At 48.7% G+C, this 17,443-nt stretch overlaps 1 protein-coding gene across 5 annotated transcripts in view; it reads left to right on the plus strand.

The window, feature by feature from the left end:
• PLEKHG3 (pleckstrin homology and RhoGEF domain containing G3) overlaps positions 1–17,443 on the plus strand; it is a 73,909-nt gene that overhangs the window by 1,467 nt on the left and 54,999 nt on the right. The gene's annotated exons all lie outside the window — the stretch shown is intronic.

Here is a 17,443-nt window from a genome sequence, read left to right on the forward strand (position 1 = left end):
ACCAGGATGGTCTCGATCTCTTGACCTCGTGATCCACCCGCCTCGGCCTCCCACAGTGCTGGGATTACAGGCTTGAGCCACCGCACCCGGCCGACTGAAAGTTCCATTTTAAGGGTGAATTTTACTGTATGTAAATTATCTCATAAACCTGACTTAAAAATAAAGATTCGACAGGTGTCAAAATTATATACTATAACTCAGCTGTGTAAAAAAAGAGAAGAAGGTGCCCCCTTATTCTCTAGAACAGAGGTAAACTTCACAAATTCTCATTCCCATGAATATTAGTTGGGAGAACACATACCTGACAATTAAGGAAAACCAGTCTCTTCCACTGTAAATTAGTTGTATGAAGTTAGTTCAGCCTCTCTGGGATAAAAGTTCAGCCAAATCCCTGCCTGGAATGTCATCTCCTCTCTGGGTGTGTCCCCTTCCTGCCTCTCCGCTCCCAGCCTTACCCTGTGGATAACTCTGGGTGCGGGGCCCTGTGCTGTCTTCTGGTCCTCAGTGGCCTTTACACCTGCTGACGTCCACGGCCGGGGTTCTGGCTGGGGAGAGCTTGTGGTTCACCCTGCTCCTGGGCCCCGTGCCAGCTCTGCTGGTCCTGGAGATACAAACCGGAATCCCTCCCATGTCCCCAATGCTTTCCATTTACCTCCTGGCTTCAGCCTGAGGCAGGTCCACAGGCTCTCAGCTCTCCACCACCTGCGCATTTCCTTGGGCCTCTCAGGAACTTGTGGGTTTCTCCCGGGCCGCACTCAAGCCAAGGGGAATTGAGGTGGGGCCGTGTGGAAGGGGTAGAACAGCTAAGGTCCCGCTCCAAGATTCAGCGCACCGTGCAGTTGTCTCTACTTTACTGGAGCTACTCCAGATGGACATAGGGACACTCTGGAAGGGGACTGACTGCTCCAGGGCTCCAATCAAAAAGTGGGGCAAGGCCGGGCGCAGTGGCTCACACCTGTAATCCCAACACTTTGGGAGGCCAAGGCGGGTGGATCACTCGAGGCCAGGGGTTTGAGACCAGCCTGGCCTACATGGTGAAATCCCATCTCTACTAAAAATACAAAAAGTAGCTGGGCGTGGTGGCGCACACCTGTTGTCCCAGCTACTCAGGAGGCCGAGGCAGGAGAATTGCTTGAACCTGGGAGGCCGAGGTTGCAGTGAGCCAAGGTCATGCCATTGCACTCCAGCCTGGGTGACAGAGTGAGACTCCAAATTTAAAAAAAAGAAAAGAAAAGTGGGACACACATGGTTTTTTTGTGGGAAAGGGAAAGGGTCTCTGCCACTCAGGCTGGAGTGTAGTGGCACAATCATGGCTCACTGCAGCCTCAACTTCCTGGGCTCAAGCAATCCTCCAGCCTCAGCCTCTTGAGTAGCTGAGACCACAGATGTAAGCCACCACAACCAGCTAATATTTTTATTTCTAGTAGAGACAGAGTCTTACTATGTTGCCCAGACTGGTCTTGAATTCCTGGGCTCAAGCAATCCTCCTGGCTTGGCCTCCCAAAGTGTGGAGATTACAGGCATGTCTCTGACATGCTCTTGACTTCTGTGCAGTTTTCTATTGCTGTACATGCCACTGACAAGGTTTGACAAGGGTGAGAGAACACTGGCATCTGAGCTCCATCCCCACCCAGCCCCCTTCAAGCTCCAGAGGGTTCACACTTCCTCTTTCTGTTTTTCAGAGACTTCCTTTCCATTATATCTTTCTTCTTCCCTGCCCTATGGATTTTTCTAGATGGTATCTACCTTTCTCCTTCCCTCGGCCCACAAGCTGTGCTGGTGCAATGACAGAGTACGCCTTACTGATAGTGAAAATGCATTTGAAAGTGGCTCAAAACAGTATCTCCATTACTGTAGGGTTTTAAGAATAAGGTAGTCATTTTTTTTGTTGTTTTGCTTTTGTTTTTCTTCTTGAGACAGGGTCTTGCTCTGTTGCCCAGGCTGGAATTCTATGGTGCAATCATGGCTCAGTGTAGCCTCAACCTCCTTGGCTCAAATAATCCTCCTGCCTCAGCTGTCTGAGTAGCTGGGACTACAGGCATGTGGCACCATGCCAGGCTAATTTTTCTATTTTTTGTAGTGATGAGGTTTCACCATGTTGCCCAGGCTGGGGTCCAAACCCTGGGCTCAAACAATCGTCCCTCCGTGGCCTCTTGAACTGCTGGGGTTACAGGCATGAGCCACCACATCTGGCCAAGGTAGTCATTTCTAAGTGCCCTTTAAAATAATACAAGTTTTCTAAACTAGAGGAATTTCATCCATTCGGACATATGACACACATTTAATTATCTTTTCCCTCAAGCCTGTTCTTCCTTCTGTGCTTCTAATCCACCCAGACACCAATGCCAGAAATTGGGACCCCTTGTTTTATTTGACATTGGCCCCCACTCTTTGACTGTACATTCTTCCTCTTTAAATGAGAACAATTCTCTCTGCCTTCTCTCACATGCTGACTGCTACTGCCTTTGTGGAGGCCTTCAGTCTTTCCGGCCTGGGCTTTTGGGATGATTTTCTAATTGATCTTCTACCCCAGAAGTTACCACTGCTCATCCTTCTTGCCACTGGTGTGGTTTCCAAACAGATCAGACTGCCGATCTTTTGTTTAAAACCCTCTGTAGGTCCCTGTGCCTGTATGATGTGGCTCCTGCCCATCTCTGAAGACTCAACTCCTCCTTTACATGCCTTCTCTGCCCCAGCCACACCACGTGACTAGCAGGGGCCAGTCATGCTGTGCTGGTCCACAGCTCTGTGCCTTTGTGCATGCTATTCCTCCAGCTCTGATGTTCCTGATCACCTTCTTATCATTTGACATTCAGCACAGAGATCGCCTTCTCCCTGGGGCCTTTCTGATCCCTCCCAGCAAGAAGGCTGTGCTTTGGGTCAGCATAGTCCCAGCTTGCCTCCATTAGGATGCTTGCTATGCGGAATTGTGTCACAGTGCTAGGCTGTGAGCTCCTTGGAGCCAGAGATAGACACTAGTAACCTCAGTTTCCTCAGCATTTAGCACAATGCCTGGATCAAGCCAGTCCAGTGAATGAATAATGATGAGCACTTGCCCTGGAGCCCGTCAGGAACTTGGAGGTCACTGGGTTCCAACTTTCCAGAGAGTCTCAGAGAAGTTACGTGACTCAGTCAACCTCACACAGCTATTTGGTGACAAAACTGGATCTGCGCCAGGCACAGTGGCCCATGCCTGTAATCCCAGCACTTTGGGAGGTTGAGGTGGGCAGATCACCAGAGGTCAGGAGCTCGAGACCAGCCATCCAACATGGTGAAACCCTGTCTCTACTAAAAATACAAAAATTAGCCGGGCATGGTGGCAGGTGCCTGTAGTTCCAGGCACTTGGGAGGCTGAGGCAGGAGAATCACTTGAACTTGGGAGGCAGAGATTGCAGTGAGGAGGCAGAGGTTGCAGTGAGCTGAGATCGCACTCCAGCCTGAGCAACAGAGCAAAACTCTGTTTCAAAACACACACACACACACACACACACACACACACACACACACACACACACACAACTAGACCTGGTCCTTTGACTCCAAGTGCAGAGCTCTTTCTACCACCCTGACCTCTAGACACAAGAGAGGGATAGAGAGGGATGAGGTAGGTAGGGGGAGTGGTGGGAAGCCAGGCTAAGGGCAGGGGGCGGTGAGAAGACACCAGAGGCAGAAACTTAACTCGGAGCTGATTGAACTTATTCTCAAGCTGGAAAATGGGTCACGTCCACAAAGGATTCTTTCTGTCAAACCCTGTTCCTCTCACCTGTGCCACTGGGATGATGCACTCTATGTCAACAGGAGCAGCTGACACCTGAAGTTACAATAGCAATGGTGTGGAATCAATTTCAATAAAAGCCTTACTTCTTTTTACTGATATTTGTTTGAGGCTCAGACAATTCATCTAGCCTGATTACACAAGCATTCTCAGAGATTTTATTGCTTTGTTTTCTTTCTTTCTTTCCTTCTTTCTTTCTTTCTTTCTTTCTTTCTTTCTTTCTTTCTTTCTTTCTTTCTTTCTTTCTTTCTTTTTTCTTTCTTTCTTTTTCTTTCCTTTTCCTTCCCTTTCTTCCCTTCTTTCCCTTCCTTCTCTCTATCTCTCTCTCTCTTTCTTTCTTTCTGGCAGAGTTCCACTCTGTTGCCCAGGGTGGAGTGCAGTGGCATGATCTAGGCTCACTGCAACCTCTGCCTCCCAAGTTCAAGTGATTTTCCTGCCTCAGCCTCCCAAGTAACCAGGACTACAGGCATGTGCCACCATGCCCAGCTAATTTTTTGTTTTTTCAGTAGAGACGGGGTTTCGCCATGTTGGCCAGGCTGGTCTCAAACTCCTGACCTCAGGTGATCTACCTGTCTTGGCCTCACAAAGTGTTGGGATTACAGGCGTGAGCCATAGCACCTAGCCGCTTTTGTTTCTTTAAAAACAAAATTTGTATGTTGTGACTTCAAAAGTAGTTGTGCTAATTAAATCTTCATCTTATTCCTTTCTGGAGACTCAGTGTTGGGTGGCAGAAAGAGCACTGGGGTCACACCCACCCAGGGCTGAATCTTGGCTCTGCAGCTGGCTAATGGCACAATCGCGGGCAAGCCATTTAACTGCGCTGAGCCTGGGCTTTGCGTTTGTAAGAATGGAGGTTGTGATACTCTTCCCTGTGGTTGTTCTGGGAACAAAGATGAGCCCTAGAGAAACAGCCAGCAGAGCAGGTAAAGCGTGGTTCTGGAACCAGAGCACCTGTGTTTGAATTCTTGTTCCACTCCTTGCCAGATGCATGACCTCAGACAGGTGACAAATCCTCTCTGCGTCGCAGCTTCCTTTACTAGTGTGTGTGGCACTTGGACAATGCCAGGCACAGAGTCAACATTACCGTAGTGTAAGCTGGAGAAACACGGACCATGGCGCCAGGTGTTAAACACATGCAAGTTCCTTTCTTCTTCCCCTTCCAGGGGAGCCCAATTCTGTGCGTCCCGCTGGTGGATACACAACACCTTAGCCTTGGCCCTTCAGCTGTACCCTGCAGCAGTTGATGAGAAATCTGAAGAAACCAAGTCCTCCCTTTTCTCTGTACAGCCAATGATGAGTAAATTCTAGCTTGTCCCAGGAGTCACCACATTTTTACTCTTTTTGGCCCCTTAAATGGAGCCACAGTCCTAGCAGGCCTCTGCTTATACCTCCAGCCCTCATGCTTAAATCCCAGGAGTCACGAGTGAAAGCCCAGCCCAGGGACAGGGCAGTGTGATCTCCTGCCCGGCCTGACTCATGGTGCTTTGTTCAGCTCTGTGGCCTGGGCCCTGGCTCCTGGAGCCTCCCTGGGGCCTGTTTGGACCTGTTCTTTCTTGGGTTCATTAGTCCCAGCTCAATAGCTAGGCTCTCGAGGCTAATGCAGCCCCAGTCACTTTCCCCATTCTGATGCCCCTGTGTTCTCAGAGGCCCAAGCCCCCAGCCCCCAGCCCTGGAACAGGTAGAGGGAGGCAGCCTGGGGCAGGGCCCCGGGGCCAGACTCTGAATCTAGAAAAGGAGCCAGAATCTTGCAACGTTAAGTTGAAAACCAAGACAGCAAAGATCCGTGCGTCCTGCTTCTGTGCCTTGTAGAAACCCCTCTGTCTGTGGCAGTTTCAGGCCCAGGATCTGGATTCCAGAAATAAAAGAGACATTAGAGCACATCTGGGCTGGCTCTTCCCTTATCTGAAGCAAGAAGCCACACTGCAGCATCCAGGCAGAGTGTCCTCCAGGCCCTTAGTGGAGTGCTCCGTAATGGAGAATTCACTGCCTTTCCACTGCCCACACCATGGCGATAACTGTGTCTAGAAATTCAGCTTCTGGAACTCTGAGCCAGTGCTCCTAGCTCAGGCGGGAGGATCGGTTGAGCCCAGGAGTTTGAGATCAGCCTGGGCAACCTAGTGAAATCCTGTCTCTCTCTCTCTCTCTCTCTTTTTTTTTGAGATGGAGTTTCACTCTTGTTGCCCAAGCTGGAGTGCAATGCTGCCATCTCAGCTCACTGCAACCTCTGCCTCCTAGGTTCAAGTGATTCTCCTGCCTCAGCCTCCTGAGTAGCTGGGATTACAGGCATGTACCACCACACCCAACTAATTTTTTGTATTTTTAGTAGAGACGGGTTTCACTATGTTCGCCAGGCTGCTTTCTTTTTTTTTTTCTTTTTTTTTTTTTGAGACAGGCTCTCACTGTGTCACCCAGGCTAGAGAGGATTGGCCCGATCGCTACTTACTGCAACTTTCCCTTCCAGGCTCAAGTGGTCCTCCCACCTCAGCCTTTTGAGTAGCTGGGACCACAGGTGTGCACCACCATGCCCAGCTAATTTTTGTATTTTTTAGTAGAGATGGGGTTTTGTCATGTCGCCCAGGCTGGTCTTGAACTCCCAGGCTCAAGTGATCTGCCTGCCTTGGCCTCCCAAAGTGCTGGAATTACAGGGTGAGCCTCCGTGCCTGGCCAGGAATTGGATTTTTAATTTAAAAATTTGTAATGAACATATAAGTTTAAATTGCCACATGCGTAAAGCACTATCTTGAGTAGAAAAGAAGCCAGCACAGTGGCTCATGCCTGTAATCCCAGCACTTCGTGAGGCTGAGGTAGGAAGATCACTTCAGCTCAGCAGTTTGAGACCAGCCAGGGCAACATAGTGAGACCCTACCTCCACCAAAAAATAGAATAAATTAGCTGGGTGTGGTGGCTTGCCCCTGTAGTGTCAGCTACCCAGGAGGCTGAGGTGGGAGGATCGCTTAAGCTGGAGAAGTCAAGTCGTGATCTCGCCACTGCACTCCAGCCCGGACGACAGAGTGAGACTCTCAAAATAAATAAATAAATAAAAATAAAGAATAAATTGCCAAATGTGGCTAGTGGCTGCCGTATAAGACAGCATAGGTCTAGGAGGTGGGGGAGGCTCAAATCGACACACCCCGTTTGCTCTGCTGACTTCATCCCAAGAGGAGGAGGACGGTTGAGGGCGGATCAGAGTGGGGCTCCCAGGGCCTAAGGAAGATACTAGAGAGGGAAGGAAGATCTGAGCCAGTCTCAGAAGGACACTGCCATATAAGGCTCTGTTCCCGGCGGGAGGAGTCCTCCAGATGTCTGAGTAGAGAGAGGCTGAGGGCCAGGGGGCTGGGGGAGGGGGAATGATTTAAGGGCACCCCTAAATAAGTCCTCCTGATATACATATATATTTTTGAGATGGAGTCTCGCTCTGTCACTCAGGCTGGAGTGCAATGGCACGACCTCCTGAGATTTTTATGGAGACCCATTTCACATAAGAGGTCTGCTTTGGTAGTTCAGGCCTGTGAGGACTGTGGGTCTTGGCAGAGAGAGGAGGCACTGTTATTTTTTCTTCTGAGGCCATGTGAACGGGGCAGGCTGTGTGCATAGTTTCCATGGCATAATCTGACTATAAAGCCCTGTGTGTCTGTGGGGGAGGGACAAGGAGAGGCCCTGGGCCCAGCCTCAGTCAGAGCTGGGCATGGGCCCAGGAGGCTCCTGCCCTCCTAATTCCTGCAAGGTCCTGAGCCATGGGCAGGGCAGGGCTGGCCAGAGCTCTGGAAGCTCATTTGATTGCTGACTGGGGTGAGGGCGTTGGCGCTTCCAGATGCCTGGACATGAGATAGAGGAAAGATAATCTCCCAAGAACTGGGCCAGGCTGAGGCTCAGGCAGAACACAGGATGTGAATTCACAGGGAGGCACCACAGAGGCAGGCAAACGAAGGCCTCCTTGTTTGCACCTGGCTACCTCCACCACCTGCAAAGCAGAAGCTACCACCTGGCCGGCTGGGGCCCAGGCCCGAGGAGGAAACTGAATAGGATTATTCGCCTAGAGTGACTGTCAGCAGGTTCACCAAACACCTTTCTCTGCTGGAGAAAGGATGCCACTAAAGAAAAGAGGCCACTCCAGGCACGGTGCCTCATGCCTGTAATCCCAGCACTTTGGGAGGCTGAGGCAGGCAGATCACGAGGTCAGGAGTTTGAGACTAGCCTGGCCAATATAGTGAAACCCCATATCTACTAAAAATACAAAAAATTAGCCAGGCGTAGTGGCAGGTGCCTGTAATCCCAGCTACTCAGGAGGCTAAGGCAGGAGAATCGCTTGAACCTGGGAGGTGGAAGTTGCAGTGAGCGGAGATCGTGCCATTGCACTCCAGCCCAGGTAACAATGCGAGACTCCTTCTCAAAATAAATAAATAAATAAATAAAATAATAAAAGAAAAGAGGCCAGTCTGCTAGCTTCCCCAAAACTGCAGGTTCTTGGACAGAAGTCAGGGATACAGAGCACGGGCTAATATTTATTAGGCAACTACTAGATACCAGGCTCTGTGCTAAACATTTTGCTTTTCTAATTTATTTGGAAAAATATAGATTAATCATCATTATGACAGCTAATATTTCTTGAGTGCCTACCAGGGATCAGACATCAATTCCTTTAATTCTCCTAAAGCTCCCTATCTATGGGTTGAGGGAAACTATGCCTTATCTGCAATTTTGCTCTAAATCATCCAGCCAGTGAATGCCCCAGTGGGGATTTGAACCCAGGCACTCTGACTACACACCCTCAACTCATAACCACTGATTTTCCTGACAAATCCTGGCTGTAGATTCCATGACGCTCTACTCCAGGGTCTTTAAAAGGGTTCCACTGCTCTGAATTACCCAGTTTGTCCCAAAGCTCCTACCTCGGCCTGCTTCCTGTTTCTGCCCTGGCTCCTTGAGGCCTCTGAGGCTGGAGTCTCAAAGGGGCTCTGTCCCTGGAGAGTGGCTGTCCCTTCGCCTGCTCTGGGTTTGTTGTGACGTACTGGTCGGCAGCCCCAGTCTGCAGAGGTTGCCTAAGACAATCATGCCTTTCTGAGAAGCAAGCTGTGCTGAAGTCTCAGCCCACAGCCTCACACACAATGCCCTCTGTCTCCGCTGGGGCAGAAAGGCTCATTATCGCAGGTCGGGTGACTCTGGCTTCACTGGCCGTGATGTTTGTGGTCTGCACATCTCCCACAAGTCACCTCCCCATGATGGTGGGCATGGCCAGGGCTGGACAGGGAGGGAGCACAGGAGCACTCAGGGCCTGGGTGTCCCTTCTCTTGGAGGTTCCTGCCTCACTTCCTATATCAGACCTGTCCCTAACCCCTTATCCCCACCTGTAGGTCCTTCCATGAGGCCCCAGGTCTCCCTCTCCTGAGGCTTTTGGTGCTAGAATTTATTTATTTATTTATTTATTTATTTATTTATTTATTTATTTATGACAGGGTCTGGCTCTGTCACCCAGGCTGGAGGGCAGTGGCATAATCTTGGCTCCCTGCAACCTCTGTCTCCTGGGTTCAAGTCATTCTTGTGCCTCAGCCTCCCGAATAGCTGGGACTACAGGCATATGCCACCACACTCAGCTAATTTTTGTATTTTTAGTAGAGATGGAGTTTCACCATGTTGGCCAGGCTGGTCTCGAACTCCTGACCTCAATTGATTCTCCTGTTTTGGCCTCCCAAAGTGCTGGGATTACAGGCATGAGCCACCGCGCCGGGCCTAGAATTTAACTTCCTCTGGGAAAGCACACAGCACCATGCCTGGCACGATGTGCCCTCCACAACAGGGCTTTCTCTTCTGCTTTCCTCTTCTGGCTTCTCATGTTTGGACTTTGTGCAGGTTGGAGATGATTTTGTCATCAGGAATTTCAACAGAGACCCTGAAAACAGCTGTGTTCTTAATAACAATAACAGCCACAGTTCACTAAGCCCTTAGCATGTGCCTGGCAACGGACCAAAGCCATGGAATCCTCACAACAGGCCTGGGAGGGCAATGCTCTTCCCAGTCCCACTTTAAGAAACAGAGGCTCTGGCCGGGTGCGGTGGGTTATGCCTGTAATCCCAGCACTTTAGGAGGCCGAGGCATGTAGACCACGAGGTCAGGAGTTCAAGACCAGCCTGGCCAAGATGGTGAAACCCAGTCTCTACTAAAAATACAAAAATTAACTAGGCGTGGTGGCAGGTACCTGTAATCCCAGGTATTCAGGAGGCTGAGGCAGACAACTGGTTGAACGTGGGAGGGAGAGGTTGTAGTGAGCCGAGATCACACCATTGCACTCCAGCGAGGCTTGTGTCAAAAAAAAGAAAGAAAGAAGAAGAAACAGAGGCTCCTAGCACTTGAATGACTTGCCCAGGGTGGCGAAGCTGGGTGGTGAAGCTGGATTCAGAACCAGTCCCCTGCTCTTGACTGGTGTGCTATCATGCCTGCATTACTTTCCCAGGGATGTCCAAACAAGGCACCAACACTGTGTGGCTTAGAACATTTACTGTCCCATAGTACTGGAGGCTTGAAGTCTGAGATCAAGGTGTTGGCAGGCTTGGTTCCTTCTAAGGGCTGTGAGGGAGAATCTGACCCAGGCCACAGGCATACATTCACCATGTTTTATGTCACATAGTCACACACATACATGTTCATACACAGTCATACACATGTGCTCACACAAGCACACATACATGCTCTGCCCTAGCTTTGGCGCTTGATGGCCATCTTTGCTGCTCTGTGGCTTGCAGATGCCTCACCCCATATCTACCCTTTTCTTCACCAGGTGTCCTCCCCATGTGCCTGTCTCTCTAAGTCAAAACTTCCCCCTGTAATTAGGACATCAATCATACTGGATCAGGGCCCACCCTAACAACTGCATTTTAACTTGACCATCAGCAAAGACCCTATTTCTAAATAAAGTCACACTCACAGGTTCTGGGAGTTAGAACTTCAGTATCTTTTGGGGGTACAATTCAACCCACAATAGGGCCCTTCCATGCTTTGTACTTTTGTGGCTTGGGCTTTCTTAGGAGCATTAAGAGGAAGTGGTGCGGCCGGGCGTGGTGGCTCATGCCTGTAATCCCAGCACTTTGGGAGGCCGAGGTGGGCAGATCACCTGAGGTCAGGAGTTTCAAGACCAGCCTGGCCAACATGGTGAAACCCCCTTTCTACTAAAAATACAAAAATTAGCCAGGCGTGGTAGTGCACGCCTGTAATCCCAACTACTTGGGAGGCTGAGGCAGGAGAATCACTTCAACCCAGGAGGCTGAGCTTGCAGTGAGCTGAGATTGCACCACTGCACTCTAGCCTGGGCGACAGAGCAAGACTCTGTCTTGGAGAAAAATAAAAAAGAGGAAATGGCGCTACCCTCAGCTCCAAGGGTGATAAGTCCCTTTCCTTGCACTTGTTCACACGGTATGCACACACACACATACACTCACACTCACGTGCACTCACACACAGAGGTCCAGCAGCCTGGCAAGGACATCAATGCTCAGGACAGAAGCTGAACTGCCACATTAACATCTGGACTCCATGGAGACAGCAGAACATCTGGTCAAGATGAGGCCTGGAGGGTGCCAGGTGCTCCAGCAGGATGGAGAGGAAACTGCCAGCAGTGTAGACACTCGCCCTCATGGCACAGCAGTTTGCATAAGACCTCACTAAACCCACTCTTGAAATATTGCTGAGGCTGGGGGCGGTGTCTGCAGCTTTAGAGTCTGGCGAGGAGTGATTACTTGTGGAGCATGCAGCACAGAGGGCAGCAGCTTGCCAGCGCGACTCGGATGCTTCCATCTCCACCACCAGCTACACCGAGTCAGCTTCCGTGGTCAGTGACTGCTCCTGCTGGGTCTCACCGGACCAGCCGTTACTCTCTGCTGTGGGTGGGGCCAGGAAAGCCCTCCTCCGGGGGTAGACATGCGGCTTCTAGGCCCTGGGCCTGTGGGTACTGGCCCTGAGGACTTCAGCCCCAGGCGGCGGTGCTCCTCCAGTGACCAGCACCTGGGGCCTTCTCTCCAAGCTGTAGCCCCAGCTGCACCCCAGGCCTGCCCCAGCCTCCGCCCCAGCCTCCGCCCCTCCCACTGCTCCTGGGCCACAGCTTTCTGTCTCCTCAGGGGCTCCTCCACCTCTGCGACTGGTTTCTTCCAGGCCAGGCCTCCCAGGTCTCCGGGGCACATCCACACATGCTTTATTTCACACGGTCACACACATACATGTTCACACACATTCATACACATGTGCCTTACACAACCGCACATACATGCTCATACACACCCACGCACACTTCACACAGTCATACACGCAATGTTAACACTCATCTGTGTCACACACTCATTTACACACATGCTCTACAGTCTCACAATGCATGTTCACACACACGTGCTTTACACAGTCACACAGTCACATGTTCACACACTCTCACACAGGCTTGCATGCTCACACATATGCACACATTCACTTAGGTACTTGGCTTATTTGTCTAAGTCTGCTTTCTTAGTTGAAACATGAGGATAATTCATTTTCCCATACCCATTTCACAGAGTTGCTAAACTGAGTAAGTGATTTGGAAGATATTGGCTGGCATAAATGAGGCATTTGTTATTATTTATTTCAAAATTCATTTTTATTTACATTAAAAAATATAGTCGGATGCGGTGGCTCATGCCTGTAATTCCAGCACTTTGGGAGGCTGAGGCAGGAAGATCACCGGAGGTCAGGAGTTCAAGACTAGACTGGCCAACATGGTGAAACCCTGTCTTTACTAAAAATACAAAAAAAATTAGCCAGGTGTGGTGGCGTATGCCCGTAGTCCTGGCTACTTGGGGGGCTGAGACAAGATAATCACTTGAACCTGGAGGCAGAGGCTGCAGTGAGCCGAGATCACGCCACTGCACTCTAGCGTGGGTGATGGAGTGAGACTCCATCTCAAAATAAATAAATAAATAAATCACATAGTCACATGATTCAAAACGCAAAAGGTAGGTGTGGTGGCACATGCCTGTAGTTCCAGCTACTCAGGAGGCTGAGATGGGAGGATTGCTTGAGGCCAGGAGTCTGAGGCTGCAGTGAGCTGTGACAGCAACACTGCACTCCAGCCTGGGTGGCAGAGCGAGACCCTGTCTCAAGAAAACAAAAAGTAGAAAAGTGAAGTTTCCCTACTACGTGTCTCCAAATCACGTAGTTCTCTTCCCCACAATCAGTGTTACCAAATTCCTCTATTCCTACCAGGAGAGAATTTTACATGTACAAATAACTGCATATGTATGTACTCTTCTTCCTTTTTTTTCACAAATGATATGTACATACACACTGTCTGTGCCTTACTTTTCTCACTTAACAGTACACCTTCGCTGGGCACGGTGGCTCACACCTGTAATCCCGGCAATTTGGGAGGCTGAGGCAGGTGGCTCATTTGGGGCCAGGAATTCGAGACCAGCCTGGCCAACATGGTGAAACCCTATATGTACTAAAAAATACAAAAATTAACTGGGCATGGTGGCACACACCTGTAATCCCAGCTACTGGGGAGGCTGAGGCATGAGAATTGCTTGAACCCAGAAGGTGGAGGTTGCAGTGGGCTGAGATCACGCCACTGCACTCCAGCCTGGGTGACAGAGCAAGACTCTATCTTTAAAAAAAACACAAAAACACTGTACATCTTGGAGAGTCTTCTGCATCAGTACATGAAGAGCTTCTGCATTTTTTTACAGCCACAGTGAATTCCATTGTATAGAAGTACCATCATTTATTTAACCCATTTCTCAATAAATGGGACATTTAGGGTGTTTCCAACATTTTGCTATTTCAAACAAAGCTGCAGGGAAAACCCCTGGATGGATATCCTTTCTCACAGATGTGAGTGCATGCACTAATATTGTAAACATATAAAATGGACACAAAAGCTGCTTTTCTTGGTGTCTGAGTCTTTCTCCTTAGTAGGCACTCACTTGTACAACCTTGGGCTGCAAGAAGTCTGGTGGGCATTACTAGGTTGGTGCAAATGTCACGGCGGTTTTTACCATTACTTAAAAAAAACAAAGGACAGAAATCACAATTACTTTTGACACCAACCTAATACATACACTGGAGGGCCCTGGGTTGTCCCAGTTCTTTAAACCAACCCAAAAGGCCCTTGCTTTGGCTGAAGAGACAATCCTTTCCTTTGATTCTGAGCATTTCAGTTGGATTGAGTCTACATGTAATGAATGAGCTGACGCTGCCTGTGTGTGGGAGTTACAGACCTGCTGAGGAAAAGGGCATTTGCAAACCAAAGAGCATAGCAGTTCTGCATGTGCCCAGTTCTTCAGTCACCTGCGGTCTTCCAGGCACCGTGCTGGGCATGAGGATGCAGTGAAGACAAGACGGGGCAGGTTCTGCCCTCATATGGCAGAGACAGGCACAGAGCAGACAATTCACAGATGATACGAGTTGTGACGGGAAAGCAGGAGGAGAAAGAACATTCCTCGACTTAGGTCAACCCCAGCATTTGGAGGCAGAAGAGGGCACCTCTCAACTCTCTTTCCTGAAGCTCCTTCAGGTTTTCCCTAGAGCCTATGGCTCTTTCCCTAGGGTCTTTTGCTCTGGTTTTCTTTTGATCTCCTCACATCATTTTTCTTGCTTGCTCTGGGTAGGTGGGAGCTAGCAGTACTGGGTTGGGGAGGTGGCTGCTACCAGCCCGGCACTTCTGGAGCTGCAGCGGCTTCTCAGCCTCATGCAGTGCTGCTGACATCAGCCTCAGCAAGCCTTAGTCAGCAGTGAGAGTGGGAGCTGGAAGCGAGGATAGCTTTGGCTGCTACTCACTGCCCTTCCCAGCCAGGGCTGGCTGGTGACTGGGAAGTCAGGGAAGAGCTGCCTTCCGAGTCTGACCATGCAGCAGCTCCACCTGCTTGGAGTCCTGTGCTTATCGGAGCTGGCTCACCCTTCCTGACATAGAGGAAGGCAGCGATCTGATAAAATGGGTTGTGCCAAGGTTCAGCTGCTTAATGTGCCAGCCCTCCCAGGAATATCTGTGGAGGGCTTTGCTTGACTGCAAAGGAGTGAATTACTGATTACAGAGGCAAGTCAGACAGGTGGGAAGACTTTATTTGGGTGGATCACAGGGGACCTTCCCATACTGGCAACAGCTAACTTCATTTAGGGTGATATTCTTCATAGTCTGTGCCCTGATATTATTGTTGTTTTAACTGTGAGAAAGTTGTAGAAATTAAACATTTGCTTAAGTGTGGAAGATTCTGAGCCCTCATATTCATCAAACACCTTTATAACCTGGTGTTCCCCACAGCTGATCAAAGGTCATCTCCCTTATGACAGTGGAGCCATAGAGAGGGAACTTCGGTGCTGTCACACTGAGTGAACAATGTGACAAAGTCATAATCGTGTAAATATAGTGTATAGGTTTTCAACCTCTAGAATCAATCTATGGTAAAATAAGAACGATTGAATTAAATGTTATCAACCTGCTGGGTGTGGTGGCTCACGACTGTAATCCCAGCACTTTGGGAGGCCAAGGCAGGAGGATCACCTGAGACCAGGAATTCAAGACTAGCCTGGCCAACACGGTGAAACCCCATCTCTACTACAAATACAAAAAAAAAAAAAAAATTAGCTCAATGTGGTGGCACACACCTGTAATCCTAGTTACTCGGAAGGCTGAGGCAGGAGAATCATTTGAACCCGGGAGGCAGAAGTTGCAGTGAGCCAAGATCATGCCATTGCACTCTAGCCTAGGCAACAAGAACGAAACTCTGTCTCAGAAAACAAAACAAATAAATGTTATCAACCACAATGATATAAATAGAGAAGTAAAACTAACAGAAGTTGGGGGCAGGAGGGAATGTCTTAGTAGAAAGGCAGGTAACAGTCCAAGTTAATTTATTTTACAAGAGAAGACTATTGAAATTTGACCAAACCAGAAATCAAGCGAGCTTTAAGTACATTGTTAAATGTTACAAAGATAACCAATAGAATAACTAAAATTGTAAATGATTAAAAACAAGAGGTGGGGGTTGGGTGGGTGATCTAAAAACTCATTTTAGGCTGGGCGCAGTGGCGCATGCCTATAATCCCAACACTTTAGAGGCTGAGGCGGGTGTATTGCTTTGAGGCAAGGAGTTCGAGACCAGCCTGGGCAATATAGTGAGACCTTGTCTCTACAAAAAAAACAAATTTAATTAGCTGAGTGTGGTAGTGTGTACTGATAGTCCCAGCTACTTGAGAGGCTGAGGTGGGAGGATCGCTTGAGCCCAGGAGGCAGAGGTTGCAGTGAGCTGAGATGGCACCACTGTACTCTAGCCTGGGTGACAGAGTGAGACCCTGTCTCAAAATAAATAAATAAATATACAATTAATTAATTTTAAAAATCCTCATCTTTCTTAGGCAGGAGTCAAAGATATCTGAAGTTGACAAATAAAAATTTAGTAGCAAATTACTTTGTGTTAAGGAGATGACCATCTAAAAGTAGAAAAATGTAAAACTGATTGTCTCTGGAGAGGAAGCCCTGAGTAGGGCAGGAAATTGTGACTGTTTTCTATTCTTATTATATCATGTTTAAATTATGGGCAGGTTTTATATTCATAAAACTTGCAAGAAGTACTTTTCCAATTTTCCACATTTTTCATAATGGGCATATATGATGAGAGAATATATGAAAAGCAGCCTGGGCCAGATGGCTCACACCTGTAATCCCAGCACTTTGGGAGGCTGCGGTGTGTGGATCACAAGGTCAGGAGTTTGAGACCAGCCTGACCATCATGGTGAAACCCTGTCTCTACAAAAAATACAAAAATTAGCTGGGTATGGTGGCGTGCACCTGTAGTCCCAGCTACTCGGAAGGCTGAGGCAGGAAAATCGCTTGAACCTGGGAGGCAGAGGTTGCAGCGAGCTGAGATGGTACCACTGTACTCCAGCCTGGGTGACAGAGCAAGACTCCATCTCAAGAAAAAAAAAGGGAGAGAATATATGAAAAGCTTAATGAATTTTCTTTTTCTTTTTTTTTTTTTGAGATGGGGTCTCGTTCTGTCACCTAGGCTGGAGTGCGGTGGTGCGATGGAGGCTCACTGCAACCTCTGCCCCTCTGGCTCAAGCCATTCTCCCACCTTGGCCTCCCGAGTAGCTGGGACTATGGATGGGCACCACCATACCCCGCCAATATTTGTATTCTTTGTACAGGCAGGTTTTCACCGTGTTGCCCAAGCTGGATTTTTTATTTAAAAAAATTTAAATTGTGATAAAATGTAAAACTTACCATCTTACCAGTTTTTAAGTCTCCAGTTCAGTAGTGTTGACCATATGCACATTGTTATGTAAAGATTTCTGGAATTTTTTCATCTGGTAAAACTGAAACTGTATCCACTAAACACTAACTGCCTGTTCCCCCTTCCCCTCAGCCTCTGGAAACCACCATTCTACCTTCTGTTTCGATGAGTTTGACTACTTTACATACTTTATACATAAAGTATGGAATGCTGCAGTATTTGTCTTTTGTGACTGGCTTATTTCACTTACATATTGTCCTCAAGTTTTATCTGTGCTGTAGCATTGACAGGATTTTCTTCCTGAATAATGTTTCAGGAATATTCTTCCCGAATAATATTGCGGAATAATATTTCATTGTAGGCCAGGCCCAGTGGCTCATACCTGTAATCCCAGCACTTTGGGAGGCTGAGGCAGGAAGATCAC

This window comes from Cebus imitator, unplaced genomic scaffold (genome assembly GCF_001604975.1).
Source record: "Cebus imitator isolate Cc_AM_T3 unplaced genomic scaffold, Cebus_imitator-1.0 Scaffold83, whole genome shotgun sequence".
NCBI classification, from domain to species: Eukaryota; Metazoa; Chordata; class Mammalia; order Primates; family Cebidae; genus Cebus; species Cebus imitator.